This window comes from Salarias fasciatus, unplaced genomic scaffold, assembly GCF_902148845.1.
Source record: "Salarias fasciatus unplaced genomic scaffold, fSalaFa1.1, whole genome shotgun sequence".
Taxonomy (NCBI): Eukaryota; Metazoa; Chordata; class Actinopteri; order Blenniiformes; family Blenniidae; genus Salarias; species Salarias fasciatus.
The window spans coordinates 503,747-517,378 of record NW_021941382.1 but is presented as its reverse complement, the minus strand read 5'-3'; the positions used below and the strand labels follow the sequence as shown (position 1 = coordinate 517,378).

Below are 13,632 nucleotides of genomic sequence, written 5' to 3'. Positions count from 1 at the left end.
ATGTGTCGTTTTTAATGAGATCTCACAGCAGTGTTTAAATATTTAACCATTCCTGGTGAAGCCTCCCCAACAGCCGCCAGGCAAAAACTGGTGAGGTTTTCATGCAATCATCACACACGATGCTCAACCTATCCCCCCGAAAACATCAGAAAATAATCCCCACCTGAATACATTAGGGCGTTCTGAATACACACTGCTGCGCCTCATCTGCACACCTATCAGCACAGACGCCGTCTTCGCCCTGAAAATGAGCTTTCAGACACCATGACAATGGCTGAGCATGATGATGAAAAGCTGCTGAATTATACATCTGCTTTTTGATGGGATATTTTCAAAACTTTAGCTTTTTTCTTTTACCTCCGACAAAGTAATTCTCCTGTCTCAGACCCACACACACTTTTTTTTCCCCTCATTTTGATTTTTGTTGTATTTCTGTCTTTATGTTTTTACATCTGAGCAGAAGCACCTGCCGTCTCGCCGTGAATACAGGAGGAGGAGACGAGGACGCTCCGGAGAGGACGGTGGACGTCTGCAGAGGACATGAAGGTCAAAACAACAGAGAGGTGAATGTTTCCACCGACCCGTCACTCCATCAGGTCCACGTGTTGATTAGTGATATCTGATCCAGTCTGAAGGGCTAGGGTCAGCTAGGGACAGATAGATAGATAGATAGATAGATAGATAGATAGAGAGATAGAGCTCAGCTGGAACAGCTGGCTGTTTCCCCATCCTGTGGTTGTCCGTATGTGAAAGCGTCCTTGAGCAAGCTAATAAATATAAAAAACCATAAAGGAGTAATGGTCAGTTTATAGGCTGACCTCTTTCTTTTTTAATAAATGAAATAAAATAAGATTCTTGCAGCCTTCACAACGGCCTGAGGCCGGAGCCTTCCCTTGGCACCTGACATACTGAAGTGACATGAGGGAAATCTTCACATTATTCTGGGACGTTGAGTTATTTCTTCACAGATTTTGCTTTTAAAGTTGAATATTCTAGAAAAGATTTGAGCTTTAGCTTTTCAGGTGGGGGAGCGTGTGGAGCCTGACCTGCCTGGAGGAAGCTGCTCTCTGTGAAGGTCAAGGAAACACGTGGAAGCTTCCAGCTGGAGGAATCTGGAGGGATCCGAGCCCAGATGACAACAAACACAACGTCTCCTGCCACTACACCCCCGTCCCGTCCTCTCCCAGCCTCACCCCCCCCCCAGCCTTCCCTGACTCACCCTTCCTTGACATTCGCCCCCCCACGCGCCGCCGCCGATTGAAAGCAGCATTATTAGCCCTGCTAACCTGCCCGTCCGCCGTAAAGAGTTGTTTATTTGACAGGGGAAGCGTCGCGCCGCTGCTGCGGGACGCGGAGGACTGCCAGCGCTCGCTGCCAAATCATATGCATGACTCCTCTCGCTATGCCGCTTCATGTGGCTGCCAAGTGAGCTTCTCGGGGGCTTTCTGCCAGGGGACCCAGACGAGTGTTCAAACCCCCCACTCCACGCAGAAAAACACCTCCAGCTTCCCCGATGCCCCGCCTCCCCTCCCCCGGCCGCACCAGCCCCGTGCCCTCTCGCCCCCCTCCGGTCTCCACACCACACTCATTATTAATGATCTGAGGGACAGCTTTCATTTGATCTATTACTTAGGAAGGGACGGCGGCGGCTGCGCTGCTGCTTCCCTGCTGGATCTTTAATTATTTCACGGAGGGCTTCCCTCCTCTCCGCTGCTCCGTCTCTGTTGTGCAGATGAAATATTGAAGTTGAGGAGTGTAGTGCAAAGTGGCCCCATACAGGGCGAGGTGTGTGCACGTGCACGTGCGCTCGTCTGCTCCCTCCTCTGCGTTTCTGAGTGTGTGTGTCTGAGTGTGTGTGTGCAGACTGGACTGGACCACATCTGTTATTAACTTTTCCCTGGGACCGGAGTTCACACTGCGAAACACCGGAGGCCGACGCTGGGAGTGTGAGCGTGGAGCTGTTGTTATTGTTCAGACCCCCGAGTGTTTCCTGGCTATCTGTCAAGAACAACTGAGAGAAATCCAGAGAGTTTCCAAAAAAAGAGAAGTGCATGACAAACGTGAGGGGAATGGTTTCAGTGTGTGTGTAGCGCTCTGAGATTATGGAGCATTAATGTCACTCCACATCGGTGTTGAGGGGCAGGAACGGCACGATATCACCCCTCACTTCCTCCTGCCAGGAGTATCAACACACACACACACACACACACACACACACACACACACACACACACACACACACACTGTGTTCAGGTAGAAGGCGTGGAGCTCAGTTTCCTCGTGCCTTTCTCTCTCAGCAGCAGCAGCCAATAAACTGGACCCCTGATAGATTCTTGTTTTTTTAATCCATACTCCATAAACATAATGACACCTGATTTTAGTTTATGTGTCTCGGTGTAATGGCAGGATTTGCATCCCCAGCACCTCTGCACTCAGTGAAACATTGAATTGCTATAAGCGGCAGTGGGAGTAAAGCGTGCGCTGATGTGGGGGAGCGGCGCAATGACATTGATATACAGCGCTCCATTAATTGCCATATGAATAGGGTCTGCATTGGTTGGCGCTCTGCTGATGCATCGCGGTGAAGGAGATGGGTCACTCTGTCTTCTGCAGCCCACAGCTCTGCCAAGCTCATAATTACTAAAACCCCCAATTAATCTTCCCATCACACAGGCCAAACACACACTTCCTTCCGTTATAAATGACTTACTGGATATGCTCTTAGTAAATGCTGGTGTGTGTTTGCACAAGCGGCCGTGCACGTGGAAGAGCCTGTGAGGAATGAGAGCGTGAAGCACAAGCAGGAAGACAGGATGTGAAGTTACACTGCGGGTCGTGAAGGTGACAACAAGCAGTGAGTCCGGGTGTGTGTCCAGCGGACGGGACAGCGGGCCGTCACCGTCAAACACCCCAACACCATCCACTTTATATGAGAGCTTCACTAACATGGGAAAACACACACACACACACACACACACACACATACACACACACACACAGACACACACACACACACGCTGCACTTATTCATTAGCTTAGCAGAATTATTATCACTGAAGGACATAAACTGTGTTTTTTAAATTTACATTTTCTGCACTCAAAACTGATTCTGAAGCTGCTGTGAGAGTTCCTGCTCTCCAACACAGCCGCAGCTAAATGCACACTGCTTAACAATCCGTGTGTGTGTGTGTGTGTGTGTGTGTGTGTGTGTGTGTCCATGAATATGTATTTCTGAATGCAGCATGTGATTCTGGCCCCTGGCCATTCAACCCTCTCCCAGTCTGAGCACAGTTTCCTCTCCGCTCTGTGATCTGCTGATCCACGCCGCCGCACTGCCACCCAGTGGCGGCAGGCGGCGCTGCAGCCTCTTGACACGCGGCCTCCATCAGGACAGGCTGAGAGCTGCTTACAAGTGGCGTTTGCCCCTAATTGAAAGCGGCTCTTGTTGGAGCTCTTTGGTCTGCAGAAGGACGAGCATCCACAGCGATACGCAAACTGACGCTCCGATAAGCCTCCTCCACTGTGCAGAGAGAGACACACACACACACACACACACACACACACACACACACACACTGAGGGGAAACATGCTTCTGAACACAGGACAGCCTCAGCGTGTGGAGACAGCTCAGTGGATCAGAGGGACCGGCCCGGTCTGGAGGATTCCTCCGGCTGTCAGCTCCTCCCACCGTCTGACTGCTCCGGCCTCACATCTGGACGTCCCAGGTGGAGAAACCATTATGTCGGAGCGGAGGATGAATGAAGGCGGCCATCGACCTGTCTGAGCTGCGACTGACTGGGCCGGCAGCGGCTGCAACTTCTGAGCAGCCTAATGGAGCACAGCAGCTCAGCAACTAATCGCCTGCTCTCTCTCATCAGCCGCCTCCCCCGGGACGGTAATTGATTGTTAAGTGTTTGATGGATCAGAGCCGGACGGAGCTGACCGGCCTGCAGCTCAGCCTGAACCATGTGTGGTTTCTTTCTCAAACAGTCTGCACACGTTCTCACCGCTCAGGCTCCTCTGGCTTTAAAGGCTCATGAACACAGAGTAATGTGCTTCATCTCATCAAGAGACTGTACATTTGAATGTAATCAGATTAGAGAAACTGCATTAAACTCATTTAAATCCACTTCATGTGGGCAGTGAGTTCTGTGTAAGAACTCTTTCTATTTCTATTCTACATGAAACTCGTCTTGTTTTATCTCTGATATAAAACTGGACAGCAGGGGAACATCTTGTCTTCAGGTGATGAAACTCATGAGACACATAACAGCACTTATCTTCATATTTTATTTTACATCCAGCAAAATAAAAAAAGATACACGTTAGTTCTTGATTCAGTTTTCTTAAAACATTTCTACTTCTGCTGATTCTGTTCTATTGTGCTGCTTTTGTCATTTTGTGTATATTTCATCATTTAAAGTGCACTAGAGTTGTTTTTTTAACTGTGAGGGGAAAAAAACTAAATTAAAAAAGTAAGAAAATAGCACTGTGTTTTTGACATCAAGTTGAAGTATCCCATCCTTTTTTCTTTTTTAATTTTGTGGTTTTGAGTTCATATGATGTGCATTACCTTTATCATTTGAGAATCAGCTGTTCCTCAGCACCACAGCAGAACGAGGCCTATTGACCAAATACAGAGTCGTTCAGCGCCTTGTGGCCAAAGCTCCACCTGCTAGAAAACAACTCTACAGCTGTGAGAAACGTGTGGTGGAGCCTGTCTGAGGCGACCTGCTGCCAGGAGTCCAGTCTGAGTGGAGTGAGCAGCAAACCCACCAGCCGACAGACGGAAGAAATCATTTTCTTGTTTGAACCTCGCAGCTAAAGAGTGAACGGCAAATGACCGGTGAGTCATTCATCTACAAGGCCATGCTCGGTCTGTTGCCTCCTACATCTGCGACTTAATCACTCAGAGAAGTGTTGACTCTCATTGTCTGCGCTTACATGATTATTGCTTGCTTTCTGTTCCATCTGCCCGCACAGAACTCGGAAAAAGAGCTTTTGCGTACTCTGCTCCCTACAATTTTAAAACAAGGCTGAGAGAACTCGAGACAGCATCTTTTACGCATCACTTTTTTTCTTAATTTCAATTGTAATTTATTATACTGTGTATTTATTGTAATTTGTGGCTGTAACTCCCAGGGCTCCCTTGAAAAAGCGGTTTTTAATCTCAACGGGACGTTCCCGGCTAAATAAAGGTTAAATAAAAAAAATAAATAAATGAGTGTGGAAGAAAGAAAAGAGGGTTTATTGGAGGCTGGAAGCAGGGAGAGACTTGAAGAATGGAGAAAAAGAAAGGAGTGTGGAAAGAGGTGGAGTAACGGCACAGAGTGAGGAGAGTGGCCGCCTGCAGGCTTCAGGTCTCTCCCGGTTGCAGCTCACCTGGTTGCAATAAGCAGCTCGATTTTGGGCCATTTAACAAACCTGGTGTTGACGGAAACTTCAGACTGAGGTGTGGTGAAGCAGGGAGACAGCTGGAACCTGCAGGTCTGCAGCTGAAGACCCTGTTATAGCATGTTCTCAGCAGAGCAGCGCGGTGGTGGGGGTGTGGTCTGGATGTAGAGGACTGAGAAAGACCTGAAGGGCTGAGCAGCTGAGCAGAACCGCCTCCTCACTGGAGGAACAGCATCCTTCATGCCGGTCTTCCCAGCAGAGACTGCTTTAAGGAGAGTTTTAAGAATGTTTTAATAAAGTCCCATCCTGTTTTCATTCAACCTGCCTCTCTGCGTTGACTTTAACAAGGCGCTCACAGCTGTGGCTTTACAGTAAATTAGAGTATGACGGTAGCACTGCAGCGCCTTGTGGTGCATTAATTACAGTAATTGCCTGTAGTTTATTCTCACTGAAAGTAAAGCCAGTAATTTACTGATTCTACAATACTGCAGATTACTGTGAATTTGACAACTTAGCTGTGATTTAATGGCACCAACTAGTGACAATGAGGCATGAAAACCATGCTCAATTATTACAGTTTATTTACAACACCAAACACAAAGAACTTTTATAGAACTAGGTGAAATACACCAGGTTATCAGCGGCAATACAGAGCTGGGGGGGGGGGGGGGGGGCAGCATTCATGATTCCAGCACGATTTTTTGCTGACTTTGAGCCTCTTTCCAGGAAACCACAGCTTCAGTTGATAAATTCAGAGTTGAAAGAGTAAAGAGAGGGATGAGGGCTTTTCTCATGGAAGAACACCATTTAACTTTTCTCCAGGCCATTTAAGCTACACTGTATTTTGAAAGGCTCAGCTTGGACCGTTAAATGCGGAGCGGGACACCTGCAGCCTTGTCTGAAGCCTCAGTCTGACTCTAACCTTGACCCCAGGACGATGGTGAAGAAAGATGGTTAAAGCAGAAGCTGCGAGAAAAACTGTAAAACACACTGCCTTTGCTGTTCAGGGTCTACTGCAGCGCCACGAGGGCGGAGATGTCCGTCGAGCCTCTTTGCCCTTCCTCCTTAACCTTTGCCATTGGTGTAGGAACACAGTGAAGGTCAGGAAGCAGGATGACCAAGGCCTTTGCCATCACAGTTTTGGCTCTTTCTCTTTCCATCTCTTCCTCAGAGTACATGTTAAACATTTTTTTTGTTTGTTTTTTTTTAGCAAAATTTCATAAGATTTTATTAAATACTACATGTAAACTCCAGTTTCAGTCCATGAGGCTGCAAAGCAAATAATACCTCAACACACCCACACTGGTTCAGATGTGTTATTCATGTTCCTCCTAAACACTCGACAAAAATGGTAGAAACAGTCACCTTCAGATTTAAAATGGACGTCTTTGGCCGTACAGACACAGCATGCTCCACTATTCACATCTGTCCCGTCTGTTTAAAAAGCTGCTGGAAGACAGCAGTTCGTGTCCCATCATGCTCCTTGTCAGCTGGAAGAGGACAGTCGTCCAGTAGATCTTTGTGCCGAATGCACACATGACCTCCGGGGCTTCTCCTCCCTCCCAGTACACACCCATCACACAGACAGAAGTGTTTCTCTGTGACGGAGTGGACAGGATCATGGGCAATGATCAGCATTGTGCTTCCCATGTGATGCTCTTCATCACTTTTCCTGAGGAAGATGACGTTCCCCTTCCTGCAGTTTGTGCCTCTGACTGTAACGCCGTTACCAGCCGCTGAAGATGGCGCCTCAGGTTGATAACTGGCCCCCGCCGTCCTGATCTTATCATCTTAATCACCACAAAACTCTCTGCAGCCTTTGCTACGAGTACGGCGGGAGGGAAGTGAGGGAGGCCGCAGACGCTGGCGTCTCCGTCACATTTTAGAAATTGTGCCATTTTCTGACAAAGTGATAAATGTATGTTTGCCTTCAAATGTCCAGGCCAGAATGAAGGACTTCTGGGTAAGGACACAGACCGTGATGCTCTGGCCTCAGGAAACAGCTCTGTCCTGTTGTCCTGGCGTTCAGATACCCAGACTCCCCTGCTGTAGGAACTGCTGCTCTAAGAAGCTCAGAGCTGCAAAGTGCGCCGCCACTCCTCATTCCCAGGTGGATCTTTAACCCTGAGGTTCACCCAGAGGACAGGAGGGCGCAGGGGTCACTGCAGGGGTCACAGCAATTAACCTGGCGATCAGGTTAAGGTCTGCTGAGGTCTGAGTCTCATGTCCAGATACACACTGAGCAGAGCGGTCCTCGTCATCTTCATCATTTCCCACATGATAAGTGTTAAATGTTCTACACTTCTGTCGTGCTTCTTACCCTGCGCTGACAGAACCCAAAGCGCTCGACACTGCATGACCACATCCACCCACTGGTCCCTCTGAAACCTGCAGCCTGGCCCCTCTGGACCTCACCCGGCTCCGGGTCAGGGTCCAGACTCTGATTCATCACGACTCCCTTCCTCTTCCTCCTCCTCCTCCTCACCCAGCACCGCCCAGACGCTCAGACACCAGGCATCCCAGCATGCCCAGAACGCTGCCAGCCTGGAGTCTCCACAGCAGGCAGAGAGAGCTCCGCATGGGCGGCTCCAGCGGCTCCAGGCCAAATCATTCCAACCTTCAATCTGTCTTATTCATAATAGCTATGGACAGTCTTTACACAAACACATCCAGGAAGGCATTAATGCAGTTCATGAGACTATGACCCCCCCCAAAAACAAACAAACAAACAAAAAAACAGACAAGAAGAGATGTGACAAGGAGCTGCTGGAGGTTAACCTCACCACAAATGAGTTTTACTTCACTGCTGATGTTTAGCTGCACAGCAGTGGAGAAGAGGTTTCCGCCTGGTGTAAGCTCATGTTTTTATGGCAGAGAGGGAGACCTGAGCTCTGCAGCCTCTGTTACTGCCTCCTGGACGCCATCTGGGGAGGAGGCCGTCCTCTGAGCAGGACTTTTCTTTCCACAGCCTGCTCAAGTTGAACTGTTGGCTTTTCTCTGGAGAAGTGTCTGGAAAGGACTGTGCTGTATTTTGCGCTATATGAACAAAGATGAATTGAATTGAACTTTGAACCCTTTCTGGGAGCTCTGAACAGTCACAAGGTTTCCTCGACACTCAAGTCCACAAGGAACAAACCCTCCACTGACCTTTTAGACACAGCCACAGTCAAAGCATCACATTCCCACAAACTCACAGAGCGGACATCAGAGTATTCTTGAACCACCTCGACACCCGTCCTCCTGCACAGGAGCAGCTCCGCTCTCAGCTGCTGAGATTCCAACTTTGGCTCCACAAAGGTGCTGTTTTTCACTCTGTCCACAAGAGGGTGCTGACGCTCTTTCCTCAGGAAAGGCCTCAACTCATTCTTCCAGCAGTTTTGCGTGCTTTTTTTTCAACCATGTTTAATTTTCTTCTTTTAGAAATTCTACACAGTTCATGTTTTTTTAAAGCCGTTCTATAATGTTTTTCTATTCCTTGTGGTTTGAGCTACTTTTCCCAATTTTACTTGATTGAATCTCTTTTGAACCAAGAGTGACTCATCATTTTGAATAGTACTGTGGTGTGTAACAATAGTAGAAACAAGTTTAATGTTTATTCATATTTCATATTGTGAAGGCTTCATCGAGCCGCTACAGAGGAACTGAAGAGCCACATGTGGTTCCAGAGCCGCAGGTTGAACACCCCCGTTCCAGACCAAACCCACTGACGTCTCACGGTGGAATTCACCTGACATAGCTTTTACATGAAGCTGTTTTGTTGCTTACATCCTTCTTTATCATCGATGTTAGCTATTTATCTCAATCACAAGCTGATTTTATAATTACTCACTAAACTTTGCTGTTGTTACTCTCCTCACCTGGTTCTCATCTTTTCAGTCCTGTTTCACTGAACTCCCTTTTTATCAGCATTTGTTTTTTCTCTGTTATCTGTCCTCTATCCACCCTTTTCTTTTCAAAATCCCTCATGTGATGACGTCAGCCATCAAACGTCACCAGTTTATCTATGTATCTAAAAACCTATTATTTATTGATGATCTTATCCTCTCCTTATATTTAAAAAACAAAACATCTCCTTCACTAATGCTCTTCGTATGTCCTTGTTGACCCCATAAGCTGGACTAATGTAGTGTATTCCAAAATAACTTCAGTTCTCTCTGTCTCACCAGTTTACCATTTTCTTTCCTTCTGCTGCTTCAGTGAGCCTGACCCTCTGTCGTTGGCAGGTGTTGGTGAGACATCCACTCGTATTGATGCCTTGCTTTTCACAGTGGAAGCTCCTGCATGTTGCAGAGGATGAAGACGGTCACAGACCAGCCTGCACACTGGATTCTACTGAGATCTGTCTGCAGAGTGAATCCTTCTCCAGGTATTGAGAGATTTCACTTCCACTGCTTCATCCAGGAAGCTGTGGTAACAGCTGTATTGAGATCAAATGCCCCACAAAATGTAAGCATAGCACCACCCATGGTGCTTGTTTGGCCAGAGGCCGTGATTTCTGCCTTCATGTTGTTGATGGGGACTGCGACTGAAATGTAGGCACACAGTCTTACACACAGCTCCACACACAAAATCTGTTGCACACAGCATGTGCTGTGGTTGTATTGTCTGGACACTTACAGACGTTTCTATTCTGCCCATACTACCAAACCATGTGTTTTGGTGGATATGCTTATAGAAGGCACAATAATTGTTCACATCTGTGTCTTTGCTTGAGCTGATTTCACATCACTACACTAGTTGAGTCTCCCAGACAAATGTGAAACACAGAAATGCGTGATCACATCTGTTATTTATTTTGGTTTTGGGCTTTTGAATTTTGTACTAAAAGAATCTGAATGAGAGCATCTTTGATTTAAAGGCCCACGCCAATAAAAATTATGTTTTTCATGTTGGTGACATGTTCATGTAGCATTTTTCTGATGCTGCAGGACATCTGTTGAGAAAACTACACTCAAAGTTCATAAGTATTTCTGCATTCAAATTGCTGTGAGCGACAACTCAACCAGAAAATCCAGAATGGACTTGTTACATGACAAACCCACTGGGCGGGCCGCCGCCCGCTCAGCCCCGACTCTGATGGAGGCTTCGCCCGCTACCTCAGCTGAGTGTGTGGTTTCACAGCTCTGTTCCGAGATTCTCCGGCTGGAGGGTCTGTGGAGAAAAGCTAGCTGCTGAGCTTTGCATAGGAGTACGCACTGCAATGGCAGTACGGTGTTTGCCTGCCACTCGCAGCTGGCAGTAAACCAGGCCACAGTTTAACATTGGCAGAAGATACCTTGACTCACTAAAGAGACATTAAGAGTAAAACACACATCACTGAAATACCACTGAGAGTAAGAAAGTGTCATTGAAGTACCACTGAGGGCGAAACAGTATCAAAGTAACTGAGAGTATTAGAATGTCCATAGAATTCCAGCAGTAACAGAAAATTCCGGGCTACCTGAAGAAGCAGTCTGCACAGCAGGTGTGTGTGTTGCCATGGAGACGAGGTGATGCTAGACACCTCGTCTCCATGGCAACCCACAGACAGACAGTTGCAGAGCCACAGTGAGAAACAGCAGTTCTCCATGGAGGACAGAGTTCTCAAACTGCTGATGGGGACTTGAGGACCTCCTGACTGACTGGAAGACTTCTTGAAAAATATTTAACTGTCAGTATCAAAAGAACCTAAACAATATTCACTGACCTTGGCCAAGGACAATGACATCGTCAGTGGCACCGGCGACATCATCCGTCACCACGGCAACAAGATCAAAGCACATAAGAAATGAAAGCCCCCTGCCTCCTGCTACTGTGCAGCTGGAGGGAAATGGCCTCTGTCTGTCGAAGACCGAGTACGTTTAGCGTTAGTGAAGCAGCTAGAGAGCGTTTAACAATGTCCGACTTCAGGAAGAAAGCTGTGCCAGTGTCACGGGGAAGCCCCAGCGTGAGGAAGAACGAGCGATCCCAGAAGACACTTCAAGCCCCCAACAAGGACCCGATTCAGAAAGTCTGTGAACCGCAGAGGAATCCTCCAGCCAAAGGATCACAGAGGCCTGCTCCAGCAAAGTCCACCATTCTGCCAGTGTCTGAGTTTAAAAAGATGACGTCTGCCTCCCGATTCCCCGGCAAAGAGGAGAGGAATGCCATGCAAAAGGCTTTCCAGAAGAAAAAAGAAGAGGAGATTAAAGCGTCAGAAGAAAGGAAGACTCGGATGTCCAAGATTGACGAGTCTCATAGGAAGAACCCAGTCCTGACTCGGCTGGAGCTCAAGAAGCAAGAACGAGACAAGCGTGTGGTGGAGAGGGCCGCTGCGTTAAAGATGGAGGAAGAGGACGAGATCAAGCAGCTGAACCAGCTGATTGGAGAAGCTCACTGTCAAGCTGCTCGTGATGTCCAGTTACAGGAACACAGACGCCTCCAGAAGGAGCAGGCTGAGGGAGAGCGCCGTGTCCACGAAATGCTGAAGGTGGAACGCCAAAAGGCTCTGGATGCTGCGGACAAGATGGATGAGAAGCGCAAGCAGCAGAGGATCAGGGGAAGGAATGAAATTCAGGAGCAGATCCAGCAGAACCTGGTGAAGAAGCAAGCGGAGAAAGAAGTGAAAAAGGAAGAGGGAAAGCAGCTCAGAGAACAACAGGAGCAAATGGACCTGGAAGACCTGAGGGCCCTGGAGAAGAAGAGAGAGGAGACAAAGCTTCTGCAGGACGAGATCAAGCGCATCAACGCTGAGTCCATAGATGCCAAAAAGCAGAGGAAGCAGCAGGAGAAGCTGGCCGATCGGACAGAGGCGGAATACAACAAGAAGAAAATGCAGCAGGAGGCCGAACACGAAGCTGAGCAGAGAAGAATCAAGAAGGAGAGAGAGGCAGAAATCAAGCGACTCGGGGCTCAGCAGAAGAGAGCAGCAGATCAGAAAGCAAAGCAGGAAGAGCTCCACACTCGGAGGATCAAGGAAGCGAAGGACAGAGAGTGGAGAAGAGCTGAAGTCCAGCGGGCCGTCAAGAAGGTTGAAGACAGAGCCGTGATGGAAAAGTCCCGCCTGAAACAGATTCAGGACAAAGGGCTCAGCATGTCCAAAGAGGTCGGGCGGCAAAAGGCCCAGTTTGACAGGGATCTGAGGGTTCTGAGACAAAGGGTAGCGAAGGACCAGGAGCAGCAGGAGAGGAAGCAGCAGGACGCTCGTCGCCACCTGCAGGCCGTCCAGCAGCAGATGCAGGAGGAGAAGCTGTCGGCTGCAGAGAAACGAAGAGAGCTCCTCAAGGAGACCGGTCGGCAGCAGGAGAAGGCCCAGCTGAAGCAGAAGCAAATCCAGGACCTCAAAGAGAAGAAGCTGAAGGACCTCAGAGCAACACGAGTCCCTGAGAAGCACTGCCAACTGGTGGAGAGGAGGACCAAGAACCGCGGTTTGTAATTCAGCCATGAAACAGGCCCCAAGAAAAGACAAGAAAATCCAACACTGACCGAGAGCAACAGAGAAGGCGGGACAGGGGGCCTGAGGATCAGAGCTGAGATACACTGGATGAGTAGATAGCGTAGAAATAGAAAATACAGATTTAAAGGGGCACAAGTATGAAATATAAATAGAGAGGGAATTAAGGAAGAAAGATATTTAAAAAGATAAAGAAGCAATATTATGACACAGGGAGTAAATCAGTAAAACTCATCCTTTAAGTTAAAAAAAAAAAGCAAGCAGATAGGACACCCACAAAAGAAAAAAAAAACCTACATTCAATAAAATTATAAAATAAAACTCAAACTGCCTCCTGTGATTCTGTGATTTCACTGTCTGGTTTGCTCTGAATCATTAAAATAAAACACTTCTCATTACATATCCAGAACAGTTCCCAGTCGTCGATCGACTGCCGTTAAAGCCCTGACTGGTAATGACGGCTGCTGGGACTGTGGAGCGCCGGACGGGCGGCTGAGGGAGTGTTCGAGCCAGAGTTCATTCCTCAGAACTGCTGCGGCATCCCCGGACCCCCCTCTCCCCCCGCTCTCATGCACACACACGTAGGGCTTTGGGAGGCGGGCTTATCAAGTTGGGTGTGGTGGAGGGGGCCATCGAAGTGGCCCCAATCACTGCACGCTTCAGTGGCTCGCCTCTCAGTCTTAATTGCACTTAGTCATCTAACACGACCAAATACATACAAACACACACGTCGGGGGGTCTTGGCGCGCTGTGTCGGGGGTGGGGCTGTTCAGGTGGATGAGACTGCTCGTTTGGCCTCACTCGCGGCACGGTGTGGTTACTGACC

General features: G+C 48.2%; 1 pseudogene; it reads left to right on the top strand.

Moving 5' to 3' along the window:
* The first annotated feature begins 11,270 nt into the window (after nucleotides 1-11,270).
* LOC115385374 (cilia- and flagella-associated protein 45 pseudogene) lies at nucleotides 11,271-12,788 on the top strand (annotated as a pseudogene).
* The last annotated feature ends 844 nt before the right edge of the window (nucleotides 12,789-13,632 follow it).